Source organism: Triturus cristatus, chromosome 6, assembly GCF_964204655.1.
Source record: "Triturus cristatus chromosome 6, aTriCri1.1, whole genome shotgun sequence".
Taxonomy (NCBI): Eukaryota; Metazoa; Chordata; class Amphibia; order Caudata; family Salamandridae; genus Triturus; species Triturus cristatus.
This window is the reverse complement of record NC_140589.1, coordinates 242228711-242253469: the sequence shown is the minus strand read 5'-3', so window position 1 is coordinate 242253469 and position 24759 is coordinate 242228711. Positions and strand designations below refer to the sequence as shown.

Genomic DNA, 24759 nt, shown 5'->3' with positions numbered 1-24759 from the left:
GACGTGGGCTTTTTCCTGGAAACTAGCCTCATTTATTATGCATGAGGATTCTTGGAAACTCAGCAGGACTTCCATCTACTGCATAATAACTATGTATAAGGGTAATTCCTTTCGTCATCTGAAGTCCGACATGACACAGCAAGGTAGATCCCCTGAGGGTACCACTTTGGGTATGTAAACACCATATCTTTGCTGAGGCAGGGAGAGAAGAAAAAGGTCTTCCATGCTGACACACTGACGCGAGATGCTGAGGTTCCTGCACACAGACACTCCAGCTCGCAGTGGTCTGACATCCCTCGCAGGGTGTCCATCTGGAGACCAAGACGGGGTCCCACAGTCTCTCACTTCAGGTAATAGGGTTGCCTTTATCCTAGAGGGATTCTTGGCTTTACACCTACATATGTGCTAGGTACACTTAGGAACATCTAGTTAGGGTTGCATCGTAGGAGTATGCATTTTATTGTCATGTATTTTTATACCTGCCTGTATTCATTGTTTTAACACTATGGTAGAAATCTACCACCCTTTTACTCTGTTGGTACTTATAATCATTTATATCTGTTTCTGTCTAATTGTTGTTTCAGCACGCCTATTTTACACTAGAATGACGCTGGTTCAATAAATGCTTATTGATAACGTCCCCACCTTTTATTCTGTGTATCTCTCTGAGACAAAGTGAGCAGGAAAGACTGAGCAAAAATACTCTACTGTTTCCATGATCCCTGATGGGTCAGAGTTGTCATGTTCAATAGTTGCAAAGAACTATTCTCTCCTTGGTAAGAGGGGTTTATAGTGGCACTGTGAGCTAGCTGGTATACAGGCAAACATACCCGGTGGGGGTGTCTAGAATCAGTCTGAACACAGATCCTACAGTCTATGTTGTCTAACCATGCAGATCCTATATAGGTTTAAAGGAACTACATGACAGTTTGTGTCAAGCTCCAGCAATGGGAATGCCCAACTTCATCAAAAGTTTCTCTCTGTTCTGCAGTCAGCGTGAAGTCTGCGCATTGTTAGTTCTGATGCCGATGCATGAAACTGCGCACAGACCTGTTGCATATTTTTCAGCTACCTTAGACCCAGGAGCTGCAGCATTGCCTGGATGTCTAAAAGCTGTTGCTGCTACATGCATGAGTTTGGACCAGTGTGAAAGCATTGTTATGGGTCATCTGTTGAAAGTGCATGTGCCACATTCTGTTGAGATTTTGCTTACTCATACTCAAAACGCAACATCTCACAAGTAGTCGATTGACCAAACATGAGCAAGTGATTTTGGGTGCTGAGATTGTGTCACTGATGAGATGTGTGAGTTTGAATCCAGCTACACTCATGCCCTTACCAGGAAATTAAGTTGTGATTTATGAGGCAGATCATGACTGTTTGGATGTGACTGAATTGTGTACAAAGCCTTGACCAGACATTCTGGATGTTACCCTACCTGAGTCTGATTATGTTTTGTTTGTGGTTGGATCATGCTTGAGAAGTGCAGCAGGACATTTGAGAGCTGCGTATGCCATCTGTGCTGTTGTGAGGGTGGTGGAAGCTTCATGGTGGCAAGGAATGTATTCAGCTCAGGTTGCTGAGATGGTTGCGTGAACCAGGGTTTGCAGCATTACTGAAAAGTTAAGAGTTACCATTTCACCGACAGTCGATATGGCTTCGGGGTGGTGCATGATTTTGGGCAGTTGTGGTCTCAACGTGGATCCATGACCTATTCATTTTCACCCATCTCAAACAGAGAGAGCGTGAAAAATCTACTACTGCCATTACAGCTGCCTACCCAAATTACAGTGGTAAAATGCCCAGTTCATCGACAAGGGAACGATTATGTGACAGTCGGTAACCGATATGCGGAAGAGACCAAGTGTCATTGCGCCCTAAATTCTTATATCTTCAAAGTGGATCCACTGAAAGAACAAATAGATGTCACAGAATGTAGGCTGACGTTGTCAACTGTGGAAACATGGTGAGAAATTAAAGCTTTGCAGGATTAAGTGCCAGAAACTGAAAGACAAGGGTGGATCATAGCGGGCTGCACTCAAAGACAGGAAGATATTGTGTGGGTATACACAGATGGAAGACCTGTTTTACCTGATAGTTTGTTGTCACATATGGCAAGAAACTACCTTGGTTCTGCACATGTTGGGAGAGATGCTATGATGCATCTTTTTTCGACAAACTTGGTTTAATCCTCGATTCAGAGCTGTCTAAGAGGTACTGTGCCAAAGGTGTGTACTCTGTCAGCAGCAAAATGTGGGAAGGAAAACACTAGTCACAATGAGTCATGTAGGGAGATCTGTAGGACCTTTTAATAGGATGCAACTCGACTTTATCTAGATGCCCCCTTGCAATGGTTTGAAATGTGTTCTAGTGATTGTGTGTCTGTTCTCCCGTTGGGTGGAAGCCACCCCAACCAGGCGTAATGATAGCTTGACTGTAGCTAGACTACCCCTTAGAGAGCTCATGTCATGTTTTAGATGTCCGACCTCTTTGTAATCAGATATAGATACTCATTATAATGAGGTCTTAAGAATGAATTGTGCAGCATTGCAAATTGAGCAGAAGTTACATTGCGCATATTCACTAGAGGCATCTGGAGGGGTTGTACATGTTAATGGAACCTTGAAATCCAGATTGGCAAGGGTATGTGCGTCCACGTCTCTGAAATGGACTGATGCTTTGCCCTTGGTGTTGATGAGTTTGAAAAGTACCCCAGACAGAATAACTAGACTGTCCCCACACAAAATCCTTAGGTGGAGGGCTATAAGACAGCATGCAGTCCAGCAAATCAGAAAGTGACTATTACTGATGATTTGGTACTCAATTACTGTAAAGGATTGCCTGTTGTTGGCCGTTCTATGTCTCAGCAGGTTGGGGAACTGCCATTTCACCTCAAAAGGATCAGTGCCATGGCCTTAGTACTGATGACTGGGTACTGGTGAAGAAACCTGTGCACAATTCGTGGGCCATACCAAGTGATGCTTGTTACCACAACTGCTGTCAAATTTTGTGGTCGCCTTAGTGGGTACATGCTACCACATTCACTGAGTTCCATGTCCCCTTAAAAATGCGGCATCTGTAGTAGATGTACCTGTTGTCACAGTGAGACATCCAACACAGTTCAGTCACACAATAGAGGGGGTATCAGGCACTGGTTTAAATGAGGGTCTGTGAGAGTAAGTCCCTGTTGGTACCAAGGGTCATAACAAGAGGGACCTGACTAGGCAAGTTACTGACCCGGTTGGTGTGAACAGTGTAATCAAAATGCGAGTGAGAAATGGAGAATGTTGGCCTAAGAGAACTGACAGATGGAGGCAAATTCTGACAGAAGGTAGTGTACCCCCAACTGTTATTGAAGTCTGGAGCCAATCTGAACAAAGCAATACTGATAAAGATGGACCAACAGTAGGAAAGAAAACTCACCTAAGAGCTCAATAATAAACATTTTGCTGCAAAATCTAGGTTATGTTAAGCCTTCTCTACAAAATTAACAAAAGTCATGTCTTCCAATTATAGAAAAGTGGGAAATCCAAACACAGTATCACTAAAGCGTAAACGCATATTTGCTTTTCTATTGGCTGCTTTTTCCATAGTTATTGTTCTGCTAATTATTACCTTAAATATTCCTCATCATGTCTATTTAAAGCATGAAATCAACCCTATTTCAGTTACTAAACTATTGAAGGAGAAGAATTATGGAATCGTATCCAGTGACTTAACTGAAAAAACTCTGCATCAAGATAAATCTATTGATGATTTCTCCCTAAATGTTTTTACTAAACTTCTGTATTAATATGTGAACACTAAGGATGCTCGACATTGTTAAGGGTGCATGCAATTACCTACCTCAGTCTCAGAGGGAGTGACCGAACATCATTTGCCTCTTGCCTATGGAATTTCATGTAGTGTATTAACCAGTCTATTTTATTGCAAAGGGCAATTTCAACATTAGTAGTCAATCATGATTTGGTAGTTTCAGAAGTAACAGTTAAGAAAACTATGAATATTGTGCCAGAATCACAAACTGCTGAAGTTATGGGTTAATTCTTCCAACCAACACAAAGTATGGATGCGTTTTATGCACACAGACATAATTTAACATGCTCTTTACATAATGTGGAGAAAGATTTCATAAATTCATTTGAAGGCAGACGTGAGAAGATAAAGAAAAAGGCTGAAACTCAATCAAATTTTCCTCCTTGGGGATACCGGGAGGGTGAAATTAAAAAGGGTGATGCACCATCTCCAATGGCTCAGGATTGGCAATCTAAAGGGAAGCTATGCATATTAAGACGCAGAACTGAAATTAACAGTAAATGTGTTGGTTCCAGTGAATGTGATCACACCTTCAAAATTGTGAGATATGGTATGGATGCTGTTATATGGTAATAGTATTTCCCAAAATTTATCATATCGGATATGCAGAGGGAACCAACAAATTTAAAGCACCCACACTTAAGAAGGGGAGTAAGTGCTGCTGATTTTATTGGGGATATTTTTGGTGCAATAATACCATAATTTGGAGTGATTCTAAATCCTCACAAAATTCAAAAACTCTCTACTGTAGTTGATCATTTATCAACTGAGACTGCAGAAGGAGTTCTTGTTATAGACACCAAAATGGTTGCTATCAAATCTATGATGTTACAAAACAGATGTGTTAGACGTCCTATTTGCAAAAGAGGGTTGAGTCTGTCGAATGCTGAAAGTTGAAAAATGTTATACATATGTCCCTGACAAAAGTAATGATTTGCGGGGATGTATCAGCAACATAACCCATTTAGGAAAATACTTGGATGGACTGAAAGCTGATGGAGCTTGGGAATCAATTGGGAAAGGATGTACTTCTATGGGAAAATGGCTTGCAACTTTGGGAGGTAGTTTACTTGGGAAAATACTACCACCCATACTAACTGTTACTATCTGTATACTAATAATAATAATGTTTATCATATTTTATAAACACATGAAAACAGAGAAAGAAACTAGAGGGTTAAAGGGAAAGGAATCAGAAATTGAACTAGAAGAGTGACAATGCGGCTACTATTGAATTGAAAGCTCTAGAATAATCTAGGCTAAAACGTATAAGGACATCAGCACTATAATTGTGACATCAGATAAGATAAAGATAAGAGTGTGATGGCTCGATTCACCATCAAAGGGGTAAATGCTAGAGCATAAGGGGGTATATTTGCTCTGAACCCCCAGGTCTCTTCGCTTTTAACCCTATCCAAGGGTACCATTGACTAAATATATTGGGTCCCCTGAGATAAATTTAACCTTTCACTTGTTCTGTTTTGCACTCTGCCCCTCACTCACACTTCTCAGTGGCATCCCCCATTTATAACACCTCAGGTCCTCTCCACCTACTTTGCTCGGTAGAGAGTTGTAGCCCACATCAGGGACCTTGCGGCCCTGGTGTGAGGAGGGAGCACCATGATGAAGCATGTCACCCTCAAGTGAGTGAGGTTTCTCGTCCTTATAAAGGAATACCTTTCCTTACCAAATAAAATCCCCGGTTTTGGAGATCGTATCTTTTGTTTGTCTTATGTATTGGTAGGGATGTGATACGCTCTCATTTGGGATTTCTCCCTTGGATCCTTAGTGTGATTTTAAAGTAAATTAAACACCTATTTAATTTCTTGTCGATACTGGTGCTACCTGTTCCTTTGTGAGAACAGCAGAAGTTCCCAGCCTACCCCTCTCGGGAGAAAGAAACCAAGTTGTAGGAGTTTCTAATCGTTTAATGTCAACCCCTGTAACTGAGCTTGTTGAAGTGAAAATTGGGTCATATGAGGATTTGCACAAATTTCTGATATGTGATTCTATTCCAGTAAACCTTTGGGACAAGATCTGATGTGCAAACTAACCTGTTCCATTTATTGTACTCCAAAAGGAATAGAGTTTCATACCAATGACGATGATATTGTATTCAAAATGTAACAACAAAAGACTGAAGCTGACAGGTTATTTCCTCTATTAACAAACAATGATTTACCCTTGGATTTGAGCGATACTGTGTTACCTGAGGGTTGGGATTTCACAGACAAAGATATCTAATTGATCAAAGGAGGAATATGAATTAATTTGAAGCCAAATGCAGAATTTCCTTGAATCTCACCATATAACCTGAGCCCAGAGACAATTGCAGGTATAACACCTTTAATTGAGTCATTGATTGAACACGGAATCTTAAGAGAGATTATAGGAAGTCCATGTAATTCACCTATTATGGGAATTCAGAAACTACATGGGAAATATTGAATCATGCAGGATTTGTGCAAAGTTCATCAGATTTTGATTCCATGTTGTCCAATTGTGCCAAATCCAGTCGTAATACTATATCACATTCCATGTGAAGCTGAATAGTTTTCTGTTATTGATTTGTTTCATGACTTTTTCTCCATTCCCTTGCAACCGCATAGCCAATTTTTATTTGCTTTCCTGTTTAGAAACCATGTTTTGGCATGGTGCAGACTTCCATAAGGGTATATGGAGAGTCCTTCCATCTTCAATCAGATATTGAAGAAGAGCCTGAAGTCATTGGTCAAGCCAAATCACTTAGTACTGTTTCAGTACATTGACGACTTGTTGGTAGCGTCAGGTACTCAGGATGCTTGAATGTGTGACACACCATTACGTTATGGATAAATTGGGCAGTTAGGTGCCACGGGCGAAGTTATAATTCTGCAGGAGAGAATTACTTTATTTAGGACACCATATTGAGAAGGGAGCTAGAAAGGTATTGTAGGATCGGATTACTGCCATTCTACAGATGAATCCACCAAGCACACAAAAGGAAGTTTGCATGTTCTTGGGAATGCTTGGCTATTGTTGAAAATGGATTCCAAATTTCTCTTGACTGCCAAACCACTTCAAAGACTTACATATAAAGATGTGTCAGATCCAGTTCCATGGGATGATTAATGCATGCTCTCTTTAAATAAACTGTGAGAGAGTTTTGTTATGTTTCATATAGGAACCCCAATATAGACTCAGGTAGCAACCAAACCTTTCACCTATATTTCCCCTGTCATTACACTACATAGTGGTTCTTGGGACTGAAGTTTTACCTAGTTACGGTACTGCCTACAGGACGTGGGCTTTTTCCTGGAAACTAGCCTCATTTATTATGCATGAGGATTCTTAGAAACTCAGCAGGACTTCCATCTACTGCATAATAACTATGTATAAGGGTAATTCCTTTCGTCATCTGAAGTCCGACATGACACAGCAAGGTAGATCCCCTGAGGGGACCACTTTGGGTATGTAAACACCATATCTTTGCTGAGGCAGGGAGAGAAGAAAAAGGTCTTCCATGCTGACACACTGACGCGAGATGCTGATGTTCCTGCACACAGACACTCCAGCTCGCAGTGGTCTGACATCCCTCGCAGGGTGTCCATCTGGAGACCAAGACGGGGTCCCACAGTCTCTCACTTCAGGTAATAGGGTTGCCTTTATCCTAGAGGGATTCTTGGCTTTACACCTACATATGTGCTAGGTACACTTAGGAACATCTAGTTAGGGTTGCATCGTAGGAGTATGCATTTTATTGTCATGTATTTTTATACCTGCCTGTATTCATTGTTTTAACACTATGGTAGAAATCTACCACCCTTTTACTCTGTTGGTACTTATAATCATTTATATCTGTTTCTGTCTAATTGTTGTTTCAGCACGCCTATTTTACACTAGAATGACGCTGGTTCAATAAATGCTTATTGATAACGTCCCCACCTTTTATTCTGTGTATCTCTCTGAGACAAAGTGAGCAGGAAAGACTGAGCAAAAATACTCTACTGTTTCCATGATCCCTGATGGGTCAGAGTTGTCATGTTCAATAGTTGCAAAGAACTATTCTCTCCTTGGTAAGAGGGGTTTATAGTGGCACTGTGAGCTAGCTGGTATACAGGCAAACATACCCGGTGGGGGTGTCTAGAATCAGTCTGAACACAGATCCTACAGTCTATGTTGTCTAACCATGCAGATCCTATATAGGTTTAAAGGAACTACATGACAGTTTGTGTCAAGCTCCAGCAATGGGAATGCCCAACTTCATCAAAAGTTTCTCTCTGTTCTGCAGTCAGCGTGAAGTCTGCGCATTGTTAGTTCTGATGCCGATGCATGAAACTGCGCACAGACCTGTTGCATATTTTTCAGCTACCTTAGACCCAGGAGCTGCAGCATTGCCTGGATGTCTAAAAGCTGTTGCTGCTACATGCATGAGTTTGGACCAGTGTGAAAGCATTGTTATGGGTCATCTGTTGAAAGTGCATGTGCCACATTCTGTTGAGATTTTGCTTACTCATACTCAAAACGCAACATCTCACAAGTAGTCGATTGACCAAACATGAGCAAGTGATTTTGGGTGCTGAGATTGTGTCACTGATGAGATGTGTGAGTTTGAATCCAGCTACACTCATGCCCTTACCAGGAAATTAAGTTGTGATTTATGAGGCAGATCATGACTGTTTGGATGTGACTGAATTGTGTACAAAGCCTTGACCAGACATTCTGGATGTTACCCTACCTGAGTCTGATTATGTTTTGTTTGTGGTTGGATCATGCTTGAGAAGTGCAGCAGGACATTTGAGAGCTGCGTATGCCATCTGTGCTGTTGTGAGGGTGGTGGAAGCTTCATGGTGGCAAGGAATGTATTCAGCTCAGGTTGCTGAGATGGTTGCGTGAACCAGGGTTTGTAGCATTACTGAAAAGTTAAGAGTTACCATTTCACCGACAGTCGATATGGCTTCGGGGTGGTGCATGATTTTGGGCAGTTGTGGTCTCAACGTGGATCCATGACCTATTCATTTTCACCCATCTGAAACAGAGAGAGCGTGAAAAATCTACTACTGCCATTACAGCTGCCTACCCAAATTACAGTGGTAAAATGCCCAGTTCATCGACAAGGGAACGATTATGTGACAGTCGGTAACCGATATGCGGAAGAGACCAAGTGTCATTGCGCCCTAAATTCTTATATCTTCAAAGTGGATCCACTGAAAGAACAAATAGATGTCACAGAATGTAGGCTGACGTTGTCAACTGTGGAAACATGGTGAGAAATTAAAGCTTTGCAGGATTAAGTGCCAGAAACTGAAAGACAAGGGTGGATCATAGCGGGCTGCACTCAAAGACAGGAAGATATTGTGTGGGTATACACAGATGGAAGACCTGTTTTACCTGATAGTTTGTTGTCACATATGGCAAGAAACTACCTTGGTTCTGCACATGTTGGGAGAGATGCTATGATGCATCTTTTTTCGACAAACTTGGTTTAATCCTCGATTCAGAGCTGTCTAAGAGGTACTGTGCCAAAGGTGTGTACTCTGTCAGCAGCAAAATGTGGGAAGGAAAACACTAGTCACAATGAGTCATGTAGGGAGATCTGTAGGACCTTTTAATAGGATGCAACTCGACTTTATCTAGATGCCCCCTTGCAATGGTTTGAAATGTGTTCTAGTGATTGTGTGTCTGTTCTCCCGTTGGGTGGAAGCCACCCCAACCAGGCGTAATGATAGCTTGACTGTAGCTAGACTACCCCTTAGAGAGCTCATGTCATGTTTTAGATGTCCGACCTCTTTGTAATCAGATATAGATACTCATTATAATGAGGTCTTAAGAATGAATTGTGCAGCATTGCAAATTGAGCAGAAGTTACATTGCGCATATTCACTAGAGGCATCTGGAGGGGTTGTACATGTTAATGGAACCTTGAAATCCAGATTGGCAAGGGTATGTGCGTCCACGTCTCTGAAATGGACTGATGCTTTGCCCTTGGTGTTGATGAGTTTGAAAAGTACCCCAGACAGAATAACTAGACTGTCCCCACACAAAATCCTTAGGTGGAGGGCTATAAGACAGCATGCAGTCCAGCAAATCAGAAAGTGACTATTACTGATGATTTGGTACTCAATTACTGTAAAGGATTGCCTGTTGTTGGCCGTTCTATGTCTCAGCAGGTTGGGGAACTGCCATTTCACCTCAAAAGGATCAGTGCCATGGCCTTAGTACTGATGACTGGGTACTGGTGAAGAAACCTGTGCACAATTCGTGGGCCATACCAAGTGATGCTTGTTACCACAACTGCTGTCAAATTTTGTGGTCGCCTTAGTGGGTACATGCTACCACATTCACTGAGTTCCATGTCCCCTTAAAAATGCGGCATCTGTAGTAGATGTACCTGTTGTCACAGTGAGACATCCAACACAGTTCAGTCACACAATAGAGGGGGTATCAGGCACTGGTTTAAATGAGGGTCTGTGAGAGTAAGTCCCTGTTGGTACCAAGGGTCATAACAAGAGGGACCTGACTAGGCAAGTTACTGACCCGGTTGGTGTGAACAGTGTAATCAAAATGCGAGTGAGAAATGGAGAATGTTGGCCTAAGAGAACTGACAGATGGAGGCAAATTCTGACAGAAGGTAGTGTACCCCCAACTGTTATTGAAGTCTGGAGCCAATCTGAACAAAGCAATACTGATAAAGATGGACCAACAGTAGGAAAGAAAACTCACCTAAGAGCTCAATAATAAACATTTTGCTGCAAAATCTAGGTTATGTTAAGCCTTCTCTACAAAATTAACAAAAGTCATGTCTTCCAATTATAGAAAAGTGGGAAATCCAAACACAGTATCACTAAAGCGTAAACGCATATTTGCTTTTCTATTGGCTGCTTTTTCCATAGTTATTGTTCTGCTAATTATTACCTTAAATATTCCTCATCATGTCTATTTAAAGCATGAAATCAACCCTATTTCAGTTACTAAACTATTGAAGGAGAAGAATTATGGAATCGTATCCAGTGACTTAACTGAAAAAACTCTGCATCAAGATAAATCTATTGATGATTTCTCCCTAAATGTTTTTACTAAACTTCTGTATTAATATGTGAACACTAAGGATGCTCGACATTGTTAAGGGTGCATGCAATTACCTACCTCAGTCTCAGAGGGAGTGACCGAACATCATTTGCCTCTTGCCTATGGAATTTCATGTAGTGTATTAACCAGTCTATTTTATTGCAAAGGGCAATTTCAACATTAGTAGTCAATCATGATTTGGTAGTTTCAGAAGTAACAGTTAAGAAAACTATGAATATTGTGCCAGAATCACAAACTGCTGAAGTTATGGGTGAATTCTTCCAACCAACACAAAGTATGGATGCGTTTTATGCACACAGACATAATTTAACATGCTCTTTACATAATGTGGAGAAAGATTTCATAAATTCATTTGAAGGCAGACGTGAGAAGATAAAGAAAAAGGCTGAAACTCAATCAAATTTTCCTCCTTGGGGATACCGGGAGGGTGAAATTAAAAAGGGTGATGCACCATCTCCAATGGCTCAGGATTGGCAATCTAAAGGGAAGCTATGCATATTAAGACGCAGAACTGAAATTAACAGTAAATGTGTTGGTTCCAGTGAATGTGATCACACCTTCAAAATTGTGAGATATGGTATGGATGCTGTTATATGGTAATAGTATTTCCCAAAATTTATCATATCGGATATGCAGAGGGAACCAACAAATTTAAAGCACCCACACTTAAGAAGGGGAGTAAGTGCTGCTGATTTTATTGGGGATATTTTTGGTGCAATAATACCATAATTTGGAGTGATTCTAAATCCTCACAAAATTCAAAAACTCTCTACTGTAGTTGATCATTTATCAACTGAGACTGCAGAAGGAGTTCTTGTTATAGACACCAAAATGGTTGCTATCAAATCTATGATGTTACAAAACAGATGTGTTAGACGTCCTATTTGCAAAAGAGGGTTGAGTCTGTCGAATGCTGAAAGTTGAAAAATGTTATACATATGTCCCTGACAAAAGTAATGATTTGCGGGGATGTATCAGCAACATAACCCATTTAGGAAAATACTTGGATGGACTGAAAGCTGATGGAGCTTGGGAATCAATTGGGAAAGGATGTACTTCTATGGGAAAATGGCTTGCAACTTTGGGAGGTAGTTTACTTGGGAAAATACTACCACCCATACTAACTGTTACTATCTGTATACTAATAATAATAATGTTTATCATATTTTATAAACACATGAAAACAGAGAAAGAAACTAGAGGGTTAAAGGGAAAGGAATCAGAAATTGAACTAGAAGAGTGACAATGCGGCTACTATTGAATTGAAAGCTCTAGAATAATCTAGGCTAAAACGTATAAGGACATCAGCACTATAATTGTGACATCAGATAAGATAAAGATAAGAGTGTGATGGCTCGATTCACCATCAAAGGGGTAAATGCTAGAGCATAAGGGGGTATATTTGCTCTGAACCCCCAGGTCTCTTCGCTTTTAACCCTATCCAAGGGTACCATTGACTAAATATATTGGGTCCCCTGAGATAAATTTAACCTTTCACTTGTTCTGTTTTGCACTCTGCCCCTCACTCACACTTCTCAGTGGCATCCCCCATTTATAACACCTCAGGTCCTCTCCACCTACTTTGCTCGGTAGAGAGTTGTAGCCCACATCAGGGACCTTGCGGCCCTGGTGTGAGGAGGGAGCACCATGATGAAGCATGTCACCCTCAAGTGAGTGAGGTTTCTCGTCCTTATAAAGGAATACCTTTCCTTACCAAATAAAATCCCCGGTTTTGGAGATCGTATCTTTTGTTTGTCTTATGTATTGGTAGGGATGTGATACGCTCTCATTTGGGATTTCTCCCTTGGATCCTTAGTGTGATTTTAAAGTAAATTAAACACCTATTTAATTTCTTGTCGATACTGGTGCTACCTGTTCCTTTGTGTGAACAGCGGAAGTTCCCAGCCTACCCCTCTCGGGAGAAAGAAACCAAGTTGTAGGAGTTTCTAATCGTTTAATGTCAACCCCTGTAACTGAGCTTGTTGAAGTGAAAATTGGGTCATATGAGGATTTGCACAAATTTCTGATATGTGATTCTATTCCAGTAAACCTTTGGGACAAGATCTGATGTGCAAACTAACCTGTTCCATTTATTGTACTCCAAAAGGAATAGAGTTTCATACCAATGACGATGATATTGTATTCAAAATGTAACAACAAAAGACTGAAGCTGACAGGTTATTTCCTCTATTAACAAACAATGATTTACCCTTGGATTTGAGCGATACTGTGTTACCTGAGGGTTGGGATTTCACAGACAAAGATATCTAATTGATCAAAGGAGGAATATGAATTAATTTGAAGCCAAATGCAGAATTTCCTTGAATCTCACCATATAACCTGAGCCCAGAGACAATTGCAGGTATAACACCTTTAATTGAGTCATTGATTGAACAAGGAATCTTAAGAGAGATTATAGGAAGTCCATGTAATTCACCTATTATGGGAATTCAGAAACTACATGGGAAATATTGAATCATGCAGGATTTGTGCAAAGTTCATCAGATTTTGATTCCATGTTGTCCAATTGTGCCAAATCCAGTCGTAATACTATATCACATTCCATGTGAAGCTGAATAGTTTTCTGTTATTGATTTGTTTCATGACTTTTTCTCCATTCCCTTGCAACCGCATAGCCAATTTTTATTTGCTTTCCTGTTTAGAAACCATGTTTTGGCATGGTGCAGACTTCCATAAGGGTATATGGAGAGTCCTTCCATCTTCAATCAGATATTGAAGAAGAGCCTGAAGTCATTGGTCAAGCCAAATCACTTAGTACTGTTTCAGTACATTGACGACTTGTTGGTAGCGTCAGGTACTCAGGATGCTTGAATGTGTGACACACCATTACGTTATGGATAAATTGGGCAGTTAGGTGCCACGGGCGAAGTTATAATTCTGCAGGAGAGAATTACTTTATTTAGGACACCATCTTGAGAAGGGAGCTAGAAAGGTATTGTAGGATCGGATTACTGCCATTCTACAGATGAATCCACCAAGCACACAAAAGGAAGTTTGCATGTTCTTGGGAATGCTTGGCTATTGTTGAAAATGGATTCCAAATTTCTCTTGACTGCCAAACCACTTCAAAGACTTACATATAAAGATGTGTCAGATCCAGTTCCATGGGATGATTAATGCATGCTCTCTTTAAATAAACTGTGAGAGAGTTTTGTTATGTTTCATATAGGAACCCCAATATAGACTCAGGTAGCAACCAAACCTTTCACCTATATTTCCCCTGTCATTACACTACATAGTGGTTCTTGGGACTGAAGTTTTACCTAGTTACGGTACTGCCTACAGGACGTGGGCTTTTTCCTGGAAACTAGCCTCATTTATTATGCATGAGGATTCTTAGAAACTCAGCAGGACTTCCATCTACTGCATAATAACTATGTATAAGGGTAATTCCTTTCGTCATCTGAAGTCCGACATGACACAGCAAGGTAGATCCCCTGAGGGTACCACTTTGGGTATGTAAACACCATATCTTTGCTGAGGCAGGGAGAGAAGAAAAAGGTCTTCCATGCTGACACACTGACGCGAGATGCTGATGTTCCTGCACACAGACACTCCAGCTCGCAGTGGTCTGACATCCCTCGCAGGGTGTCCATCTGGAGACCAAGACGGGGTCCCACAGTCTCTCACTTCAGGTAATAGGGTTGCCTTTATCCTAGAGGGATTCTTGGCTTTACACCTACATATGTGCTAGGTACACTTAGGAACATCTAGTTAGGGTTGCATCGTAGGAGTATGCATTTTATTGTCATGTATTTTTATACCTGCCTGTATTCATTGTTTTAACACTATGGTAGAAATCTACCACCCTTTTACTCTGTTGGTACTTATAATCATTTATATCTGTTTCTGTCTAATTGTTGTTTCAGCACGCCTATTTTACACTAGAATGACGCTGGTTCAATAAATGCTTATTGATAACGTCCCCACCTTTTATTCTGTGTATCTCTCTGAGACAAAGTGAGCAGGAAAGACTGAGCAAAAATACTCTACTGTTTCCATGATCCCTGATGGGTCAGAGTTGTCATGTTCAATAGTTGCAAAGAACTATTCTCTCCTTGGTAAGAGGGGTTTATAGTGGCACTGTGAGCTAGCTGGTATACAGGCAAACATACCCGGTGGGGGTGTCTAGAATCAGTCTGAACACAGATCCTACAGTCTATGTTGTCTAACCATGCAGATCCTATATAGGTTTAAAGGAACTACATGACAGTTTGTGTCAAGCTCCAGCAATGGGAATGCCCAACTTCATCAAAAGTTTCTCTCTGTTCTGCAGTCAGCGTGAAGTCTGCGCATTGTTAGTTCTGATGCCGATGCATGAAACTGCGCACAGACCTGTTGCATATTTTTCAGCTACCTTAGACCCAGGAGCTGCAGCATTGCCTGGATGTCTAAAAGCTGTTGCTGCTACATGCATGAGTTTGGACCAGTGTGAAAGCATTGTTATGGGTCATCTGTTGAAAGTGCATGTGCCACATTCTGTTGAGATTTTGCTTACTCATACTCAAAACGCAACATCTCACAAGTAGTCGATTGACCAAACATGAGCAAGTGATTTTGGGTGCTGAGATTGTGTCACTGATGAGATGTGTGAGTTTGAATCCAGCTACACTCATGCCCTTACCAGGAAATTAAGTTGTGATTTATGAGGCAGATCATGACTGTTTGGATGTGACTGAATTGTGTACAAAGCCTTGACCAGACATTCTGGATGTTACCCTACCTGAGTCTGATTATGTTTTGTTTGTGGTTGGATCATGCTTGAGAAGTGCAGCAGGACATTTGAGAGCTGCGTATGCCATCTGTGCTGTTGTGAGGGTGGTGGAAGCTTCATGGTGGCAAGGAATGTATTCAGCTCAGGTTGCTGAGATGGTTGCGTGAACCAGGGTTTGCAGCATTACTGAAAAGTTAAGAGTTACCATTTCACCGACAGTCGATATGGCTTCGGGGTGGTGCATGATTTTGGGCAGTTGTGGTCTCAACGTGGATCCATGACCTATTCATTTTCACCCATCTGAAACAGAGAGAGCGTGAAAAATCTACTACTGCCATTACAGCTGCCTACCCAAATTACAGTGGTAAAATGCCCAGTTCATCGACAAGGGAACGATTATGTGACAGTCGGTAACCGATATGCGGAAGAGACCAAGTGTCATTGCGCCCTAAATTCTTATATCTTCAAAGTGGATCCACTGAAAGAACAAATAGATGTCACAGAATGTAGGCTGACGTTGTCAACTGTGGAAACATGGTGAGAAATTAAAGCTTTGCAGGATTAAGTGCCAGAAACTGAAAGACAAGGGTGGATCATAGCGGGCTGCACTCAAAGACAGGAAGATATTGTGTGGGTATACACAGATGGAAGACCTGTTTTACCTGATAGTTTGTTGTCACATATGGCAAGAAACTACCTTGGTTCTGCACATGTTGGGAGAGATGCTATGATGCATCTTTTTTCGACAAACTTGGTTTAATCCTCGATTCAGAGCTGTCTAAGAGGTACTGTGCCAAAGGTGTGTACTCTGTCAGCAGCAAAATGTGGGAAGGAAAACACTAGTCACAATGAGTCATGTAGGGAGATCTGTAGGACCTTTTAATAGGATGCAACTCGACTTTATCTAGATGCCCCCTTGCAATGGTTTGAAATGTGTTCTAGTGATTGTGTGTCTGTTCTCCCGTTGGGTGGAAGCCACCCCAACCAGGCGTAATGATAGCTTGACTGTAGCTAGACTACCCCTTAGAGAGCTCATGTCATGTTTTAGATGTCCGACCTCTTTGTAATCAGATATAGATACTCATTATAATGAGGTCTTAAGAATGAATTGTGCAGCATTGCAAATTGAGCAGAAGTTACATTGCGCATATTCACTAGAGGCATCTGGAGGGGTTGTACATGTTAATGGAACCTTGAAATCCAGATTGGCAAGGGTATGTGCGTCCACGTCTCTGAAATGGACTGATGCTTTGCCCTTGGTGTTGATGAGTTTGAAAAGTACCCCAGACAGAATAACTAGACTGTCCCCACACAAAATCCTTAGGTGGAGGGCTATAAGACAGCATGCAGTCCAGCAAATCAGAAAGTGACTATTACTGATGATTTGGTACTCAATTACTGTAAAGGATTGCCTGTTGTTGGCCGTTCTATGTCTCAGCAGGTTGGGGAACTGCCATTTCACCTCAAAAGGATCAGTGCCATGGCCTTAGTACTGATGACTGGGTACTGGTGAAGAAACCTGTGCACAATTCGTGGGCCATACCAAGTGATGCTTGTTACCACAACTGCTGTCAAATTTTGTGGTCGCCTTAGTGGGTACATGCTACCACATTCACTGAGTTCCATGTCCCCTTAAAAATGCGGCATCTGTAGTAGATGTACCTGTTGTCACAGTGAGACATCCAACACAGTTCAGTCACACAATAGAGGGGGTATCAGGCACTGGTTTAAATGAGGGTCTGTGAGAGTAAGTCCCTGTTGGTACCAAGGGTCATAACAAGAGGGACCTGACTAGGCAAGTTACTGACCCGGTTGGTGTGAACAGTGTAATCAAAATGCGAGTGAGAAATGGAGAATGTTGGCCTAAGAGAACTGACAGATGGAGGCAAATTCTGACAGAAGGTAGTGTACCCCCAACTGTTATTGAAGTCTGGAGCCAATCTGAACAAAGCAATACTGATAAAGATGGACCAACAGTAGGAAAGAAAACTCACCTAAGAGCTCAATAATAAACATTTTGCTGCAAAATCTAGGTTATGTTAAGCCTTCTCTACAAAATTAACAAAAGTCATGTCTTCCAATTATAGAAAAGTGGGAAATCCAAACACAGTATCACTAAAGCGTAAACGCATATTTGCTTTTCTATTGGCTGCTTTTTCCATAGTTATTGTTCTGCTAATTATTACCTTAAATATTCCTCATCATGTCTATTTAAAGCATGAAATCAACCCTATTTCAGTTACTAAACTATTGAAGGAGAAGAATTATGGAATCGTATCCAGTGACTTAACTGAAAAAACTCTGCATCAAGATAAATCTATTGATGATTTCTCCCTAAATGTTTTTACTAAACTTCTGTATTAATATGTGAACACTAAGGATGCTCGACATTGTTAAGGGTGCATGCAATTACCTACCTCAGTCTCAGAGGGAGTGACCGAACATCATTTGCCTCTTGCCTATGGAATTTCATGTAGTGTATTAACCAGTCTATTTTATTGCAAAGGGCAATTTCAACATTAGTAGTCAATCATGATTTGGTAGTTTCAGAAGTAACAGTTAAGAAAACTATGAATATTGTGCTAGAATCACAAACTGCTGAAGTTATGGGTGAATTCTTCCAACCAACACAAAGTATGGATGCGTTTTATGCACACAGACATAATTTAACATGCTCTTTACATAATGTGGAGAAAGATTTCATAAATTCATTTGAAGGCAGACGTGAGAAGATAAAGAAAAAGGCTGAAACTCAATCAAATTTTCCTCCTTGGGGATACCGGGAGGGTGAAATTAAAAAGGGTGATGCACCATCTGCAATGGCTCAGGATTGGCAATCTAAAGGGAAGCTATGCATATTAAGACGCAGAACTGAAATTAACAGTAAATGTGTTGGTTCCAGTGAATGTGATCACACCTTCAAAATTGTGAGATATGGTATGGATGCTGTTATATGGTAATAGTATTTCCCAAAATTTATCATATCGGATATGCAGAGGGAACCAACAAATTTAAAGCACCCACACTTAAGAAGGGGAGTAAGTGCTGCTGATTTTATTGGGGATATTTTTGGTGCAATAATACCATAATTTGGAGTGATTCTAAATCCTCACAAAATTCAAAAACCCTCTACTGTAGTTGATCATTTATCAACTGAGACTGCAGAAGGATTTCTTGTTATAGACACCAAAATGGTTGCTATCAAATCTATGATGTTACAAAACAGATGTGTTAGACGTCCTATTTGCAAAAGAGGGTTGAGTCTGTCGAATGCTGAAAGTTGAAAAATGTTATACATATGTCCCTGACAAAAGTAATGATTTGCGGGGATGTATCAGCAACATAACCCATTTAGGAAAATACTTGGATGGACTGAAAGCTGATGGAGCTTGGGAATCAATTGGGAAAGGATGTACTTCTGTGGGAAAATGGCTTGCAACTTTGGGAGGTAGTTTACTTTGGAAAATACTACCACCCATACTAACTGTTACTATCTGTATACTAATAATAATAATGTTTATCATATTTTATAAACACATGAAAACAGAGAAAGAAACTAGAGGGTTAAAGGGAAAGAAATCAGAAATTGAACTAGAAGAGTGACAATGCGGCTACTATTGAATTGAAAGCTCTAGAATAATCTAGGCTAAAACGTATAAGGACATCAGCACTATAATTGTGACATCAGATAAGATAAAGATAAGAGTGTGATGGCTCGATTCACCATCAAAGGGGTAAATGCTAGAGCAGAGGTTTTACCTCTCATTAATTTATGACATTTTAAAAAGAAAAATGATCTTGTGACACTACATCACATGAAAAATGGCAAAACGTGTGTTAAGCTCCACATTTCTAGAAATGACAAAACGTACTTTTAATTTAGATACTGCATCAAAGCATGCAGAATGTAAATATACGTTTATTACATTTATAATTTCTGAATAGATGTGCATTTTAATACCTTAATGAAATGTCATATTGTGATTAAATGATGTGATAACAACGGTAACAAAGAATTCATATGTGAGCATTGAACATTTTATGTATTAGAGGTAAATAGTGCATTAAAATGTGTAACATGTGCACAGAAAATGACAAAAGAAAAGTAAGTGCTACACAAGTTTAGTTAAAATTGAATTTTGTGAATCTTCCTTGTTGTGCTTTCAAAATGTGTGCTTAAATAACATATGATGTGCAATGAAACTTATACAAATATATTTGAGTGACAGTGATATTATAAAACATTTTTTGAGTACCCTATTCTTACATGAATTGATTATGAATTTATTGCAATGTTTATTAATGCATCTATTTGAGAGAATAATACCATGCTACGCAATTTGAGATTCATATTTCGGCTTAATTTCATCATGAATAAGTTGTATTTCATGCAGGCCTCAAATCTTGCTTCTTTTTCAAAACCTAAATTTAGGAACTGAATAGTCTGAAGCCTATGGTAACTTTTTATAAAGTTGTCACTTGTGTTCTAAATTTCAATTGCTTCCTTTGACATTTGTAGCATGGTTTGATGGAACACGCAACAAAAACTGTTACATAATAGCACAGATGCTTGAGAAATTAGCAGACAAAGGATGAGAGCATTAGCATGTCTATTAACTGAGTACCACTTTGTTTGTATGACTAAACTTATACTGATTCTAAGAAAATTACACATTATACCGTACTTAATTCTTCCGGATTTGTATACTTTTACTTACTACATCATCTCATCCTATTGCAGATGACCAATGGGACAGAGTGGTCTGAAAAATTTGGTGATGTCAAGGGGTGTTACGAAACCTAATGGAGTGTAACTGCCCAGATTGTGGAACTGATGAGAAGAGGAAAGGGTGTGACACCTGCTTACCCAGCCTGCGACATAGAGACAGACAATTTGAACTTCCAGGAACAACTTGAAATGTGACGTAATACTGCGATCTGCTTCCAGCTGGTATGCTAGCGTAGTGGAACCTTTTCCGCTGAAAGAGTACGCGTCATACTGCTGTGACACTATTGTTACAGCAAACTCAACTCAACTGATTACTTATTGATCTGAATCCATTTGTTAAACAATCTCTCTCAGCTGAGGAAGATCAATCCCTACATCTTGGATCTTGCAGAGTATTGTTAATGCTTTATTAAACTCAAATAGCTTCATTTAGGATTGTATGTTATTCATTTGAAGTCATACTAGAATTCTCAGATTTAAACTAAACTCAACTGATTCTGACTCATTATTTTATTGTGGGAATACTGACTTGTCTAGTGATCATTATTTGTGGGCTTCTTGGGTGGGATGAATAAAAAATTATATGTAGCAATTATCTCATTCTTGATCCTCATTTGATAATTGCCTATGCTCTGAGTTTTCCAGTCCATTTCAGCACAAAACAAGATCCATCGTAGGACGAACCGAATAAGTGGTAGGCAGAAAATAAATTGAATAAAATGTAATTATAGACAATAAAAGAAAATGTTTATGGCCCAGCATGTAACGCTACAACACTCCCTCATGCAGTACCACCCTTATTTCCTTGGTAGCCTGCATCAGAGCAGTCTCTGTGCTGTGTCCAAGTCTGAACCCAAACTGAGTTGGGTGCAGAAGATGGTTTTTCTGGATGAATTGCACCAGTTGTTGATTCATTACTTTATCTGCAATGTTTGCAGAAAGTGGTAAGGGGGAAATGGGAAATTGGATGATAGTTAGTAGAATCTTCAGGGTTTAAGCTTGTTTTTTTCGGAAGAGGAAGAATTGAGGCCTTTCCCCAAAGTGATGGGAAATATCCAGCCACAAACACAGCGTTAAAGATGCTGGTTAAAGTTAGCAGCTATTGGTCCTGAGATCAGTTTTATCACGGAAGTCGGATATGGGTCTGATGGTGAACCGTGATTTAGTAGAGTGAATCAGTCTGATCACCAGGTCAGGTGTGATGGGGGAGAATTCAGGAAGAGTTTTTTGTTCAATGTCATCCTGGGTATATATTTTGTCATCAGTGGCGGGATATTTGTAGTTATCTTCCCTAGAGGCTCAATTTTTGTGCAGGGAGGTATTCCTTCCAGCACAAAAACTTTCCTGACCGCAATGCAGGCACGCTGAATAGTGCTGCCTAGTGTTACCTTGTGTTACCTTGAATTAACATGTGTTGGAGATGTGTTACATGGGTAGAGCATGGGCGTGCATGTACATCCACTTACATATCTTGATGCAAACCTATATTTACTTCAGTCAATAAAATGGATTTGCACCAAAATGGTGCTCCTCTAAAATGGCCCTTTATTTCTTCTTGCGTTTTGCAGCACACATACAAAGAGGAATAAGCCTCTAAGAATAGTTTTTGTGCAGGAATGTATTCCTTCCTGCACAAAAACTATTGTGACCACAACGCAAGCACCCTTGTGTCATAGCACAAGGGAGCCTGCATTGGGGCTAGGTAGCCAGAGGTGTGGCAGCACTACAAGAGAGCAGAACTGTGCCGTATTTTAGTAGATACACTTGCTCCCTTTGAAGCATCACAGTGCAGCAACTTCCCTTTATGTGTTGCTTCAAAGTTTAGTAAATCTGGCTCTAAGTACGAAGACTAAATCTTGACAGTCTGAAGGCGAAAAACATATCCGCACAATGCAAGCACTTCGATGGCTGCAAAATTGTAATTTCTGATGCATGGAGTTTTTCCTACCAAAACAAATGGCTTCAATGGTTCCTTATCCTGGGGCTATCCAGCTTCTAGAGGACATTGACTGATACAGCCTGCAATCTTTTCCCACTGGAGGATTCAAACTTCCGTATCTGAGACTTAGAGCCTGATTTACATTTCAGTGGATGGGTTACTCACTCAATCGTGAGGGATATCCCTTGTGCCTAAATACAAGTGCATTATGTTATAATGGAAGCAACTCAGCCGCCAATCTTTAAATCTGGCCCTAAGTCAGAAGATAAAATCTTTGACTGGGATGAACCCGCTTGATGTATCTGAACCGTGCTCCATTGCAATTGACCTGAAATTGTGCCTTAGTCCTGGTCCCTCATGAACAGTGACTACTGCTTGGCATTTTACATTTTTTTGTCCTTTGTGCCTTACATCTTTAAAATTCGTATTTCTGTTTCCCCTTATTGTTTTTTAACTTTTTGGTGTCATTTTGCTAATTAATTATGTCTCTATATAAATTGGCTGCGGGATTTTCGTTGTGTCGTTTTTTGGCTTTTAACAGTTTTGTTTCTGCTAAATACTTTCCTTTTTCAATATTATGCCTCTCTGTGAAGCAGGATCTTGAACTAGAAAGTTGTCCGTTAAAGAATAAGTCATGGTCACATTATAAACACAAGGAAATAGCGGTAATTCGGTTGAATTGTCATTATATAGAGGGAAAAGTCCAATCTTTAAGATAGCATCATCCCAGCGTCCCCTCACCGTGTGATCTTGTGGAGAAGAGTACATGAAGGGCCATTAAAGAAGTCAATAACCTCTTCCCTATAGAGGAGCTTGATTTTGGTTAATTGATGGGATACCATAAAATGAAAATTAGTCATTTGCACGATTGACAACATCTAGTGTGGGAATGGCAATTCAAGACATCTACCTATCTTCTTCAGTTTCTGAATGAGAACTGTAGGGGAGTATGGCTCTTCTGGTCCATCGAACGCTAGGTTGCAACTGAGTTGTCACTTGTTAGTATGAGAGGATTTCGTGGTACATTGTCTCAAAAGCACCTACCTTTTTAAATTATCTGAAGATTTCTGGCTAATTGGAGTTCAAAGTCTGAAGGAGTTTCTGAGGGTGGTATGTCTGTCTGTTTTAAAAACTCTTCGACTGTCATAGAGGGTTTGATGAATTTGAATAAAGCTTTCCAGTTGCCTGGTGACTTCCCCGTTCTTCATTATGCCGAGGAAGAGGAGATAGGGTATAGGGTGTAGAGTATAGGGTGATAGTTGGTGGGCATTTTTCGGATCCAGATTCAGACTTGGCGAATAGCCGCTCCTGAAGGAGTATTTGAATCATTTTTTATTGTCATGGTGAGTTTTTACTGGTTCTCAGGAGAGGTAGCAAGGCTGTACCTGTGTTTCGCAAGTTATTTTCATTCTCAAGTGCATGTAGAATTTTCAGACAGGGTCATGAGGGTGAAGTTGCGTAGTAAAGCCTGACATCACCCTGTAGAGACCACACCTGGTCTTCTTCAGGATGTTATTAATGTTTAAGCTATATGAGATGAAGAAGGCAAGCAAATATTCTAATGGTTGGGATTAAGTAAATTGCAGTCTTGACACTCTTGGGGATTTTTGTTCAATTGAAGCGACAATAGCCAAAGTAGGTTTTTAGCTTCATGTATTGCCTTATAGCAAGTCCTCTTGCAAATTTCCCATTGTGCTTTAACGACTTCTGCCCAAATAGCTCCTGATTATGCTGAGGTCATACTTGACGTAGGAAAGATTTGCAAATGGATCTTAAATAAGCATAGGCTCACCAAAGCTAGCCAACCGGCCCTTCTCTCTGCAGCTTCAAATGCTGAAGGAAAGTTTGTATAAAATGCATTTAGCTTCTGAAAATTGAAGCAAACATATCGTCAATACTTCTTTTTAAATGTATGAGATATCGATCAAAGAAATGTATTTAATGGTAACAGGTTTACAGCTATTATTTCTAGAAATGAATTCAACAGAAGTGATTTCCATATTTATTACGTGACTCTGTGTTCTTCTGTCATGTGGTTTAATTTTAATAATACCAAGATGTCAATAGCTACAAATGAAAGTGAGAAATATAGGAAAATGAATGCCTGTGGGCCAAATCAAAGGAAAGAATGTATTGCAATACTGAATAAAGCTTTCTAAACTGAGTTATTCAATTTACTGAATAGAACTCAAAAGATGTTTGGAGAAGTTGCTTTTTAATGCTTGTGTGAGGCCAATTGTAATTTGTTCTTTATTCTTTTATTATTGTTTAATTTTGTAGAAAAATGAAAACATCAAAGTTAAAACACAGAGAATGTAAAATACTGTAAAAAACATAACGTAATGGACGTAGAAGCCCCAATATTTTTTCTGGGAGCGCTCTCTCACAATAAGTGCAGAACTGCTACGTTCTGTAGTGAAATGCTCAATAGAAGCCAACCACCACTGTCCCTTGAAGAGGTGGGGCAAACAC

At 40.1% G+C, this 24759-nt stretch overlaps 1 long non-coding RNA gene across 1 annotated transcript in view; it reads left to right on the top strand.

Moving 5' to 3' along the window:
• Positions 1-24481, top strand: part of LOC146816717 (uncharacterized) — a 93623-nt gene extending 69142 nt beyond the window's left edge. The window contains exon 2 of the long non-coding RNA XR_014962935.1: positions 20361-24481. This is a non-coding gene — a long non-coding RNA (uncharacterized LOC146816717). The remainder of the gene's footprint in view (positions 1-20360) is intronic.
• The last annotated feature ends 278 nt before the right edge of the window (positions 24482-24759 follow it).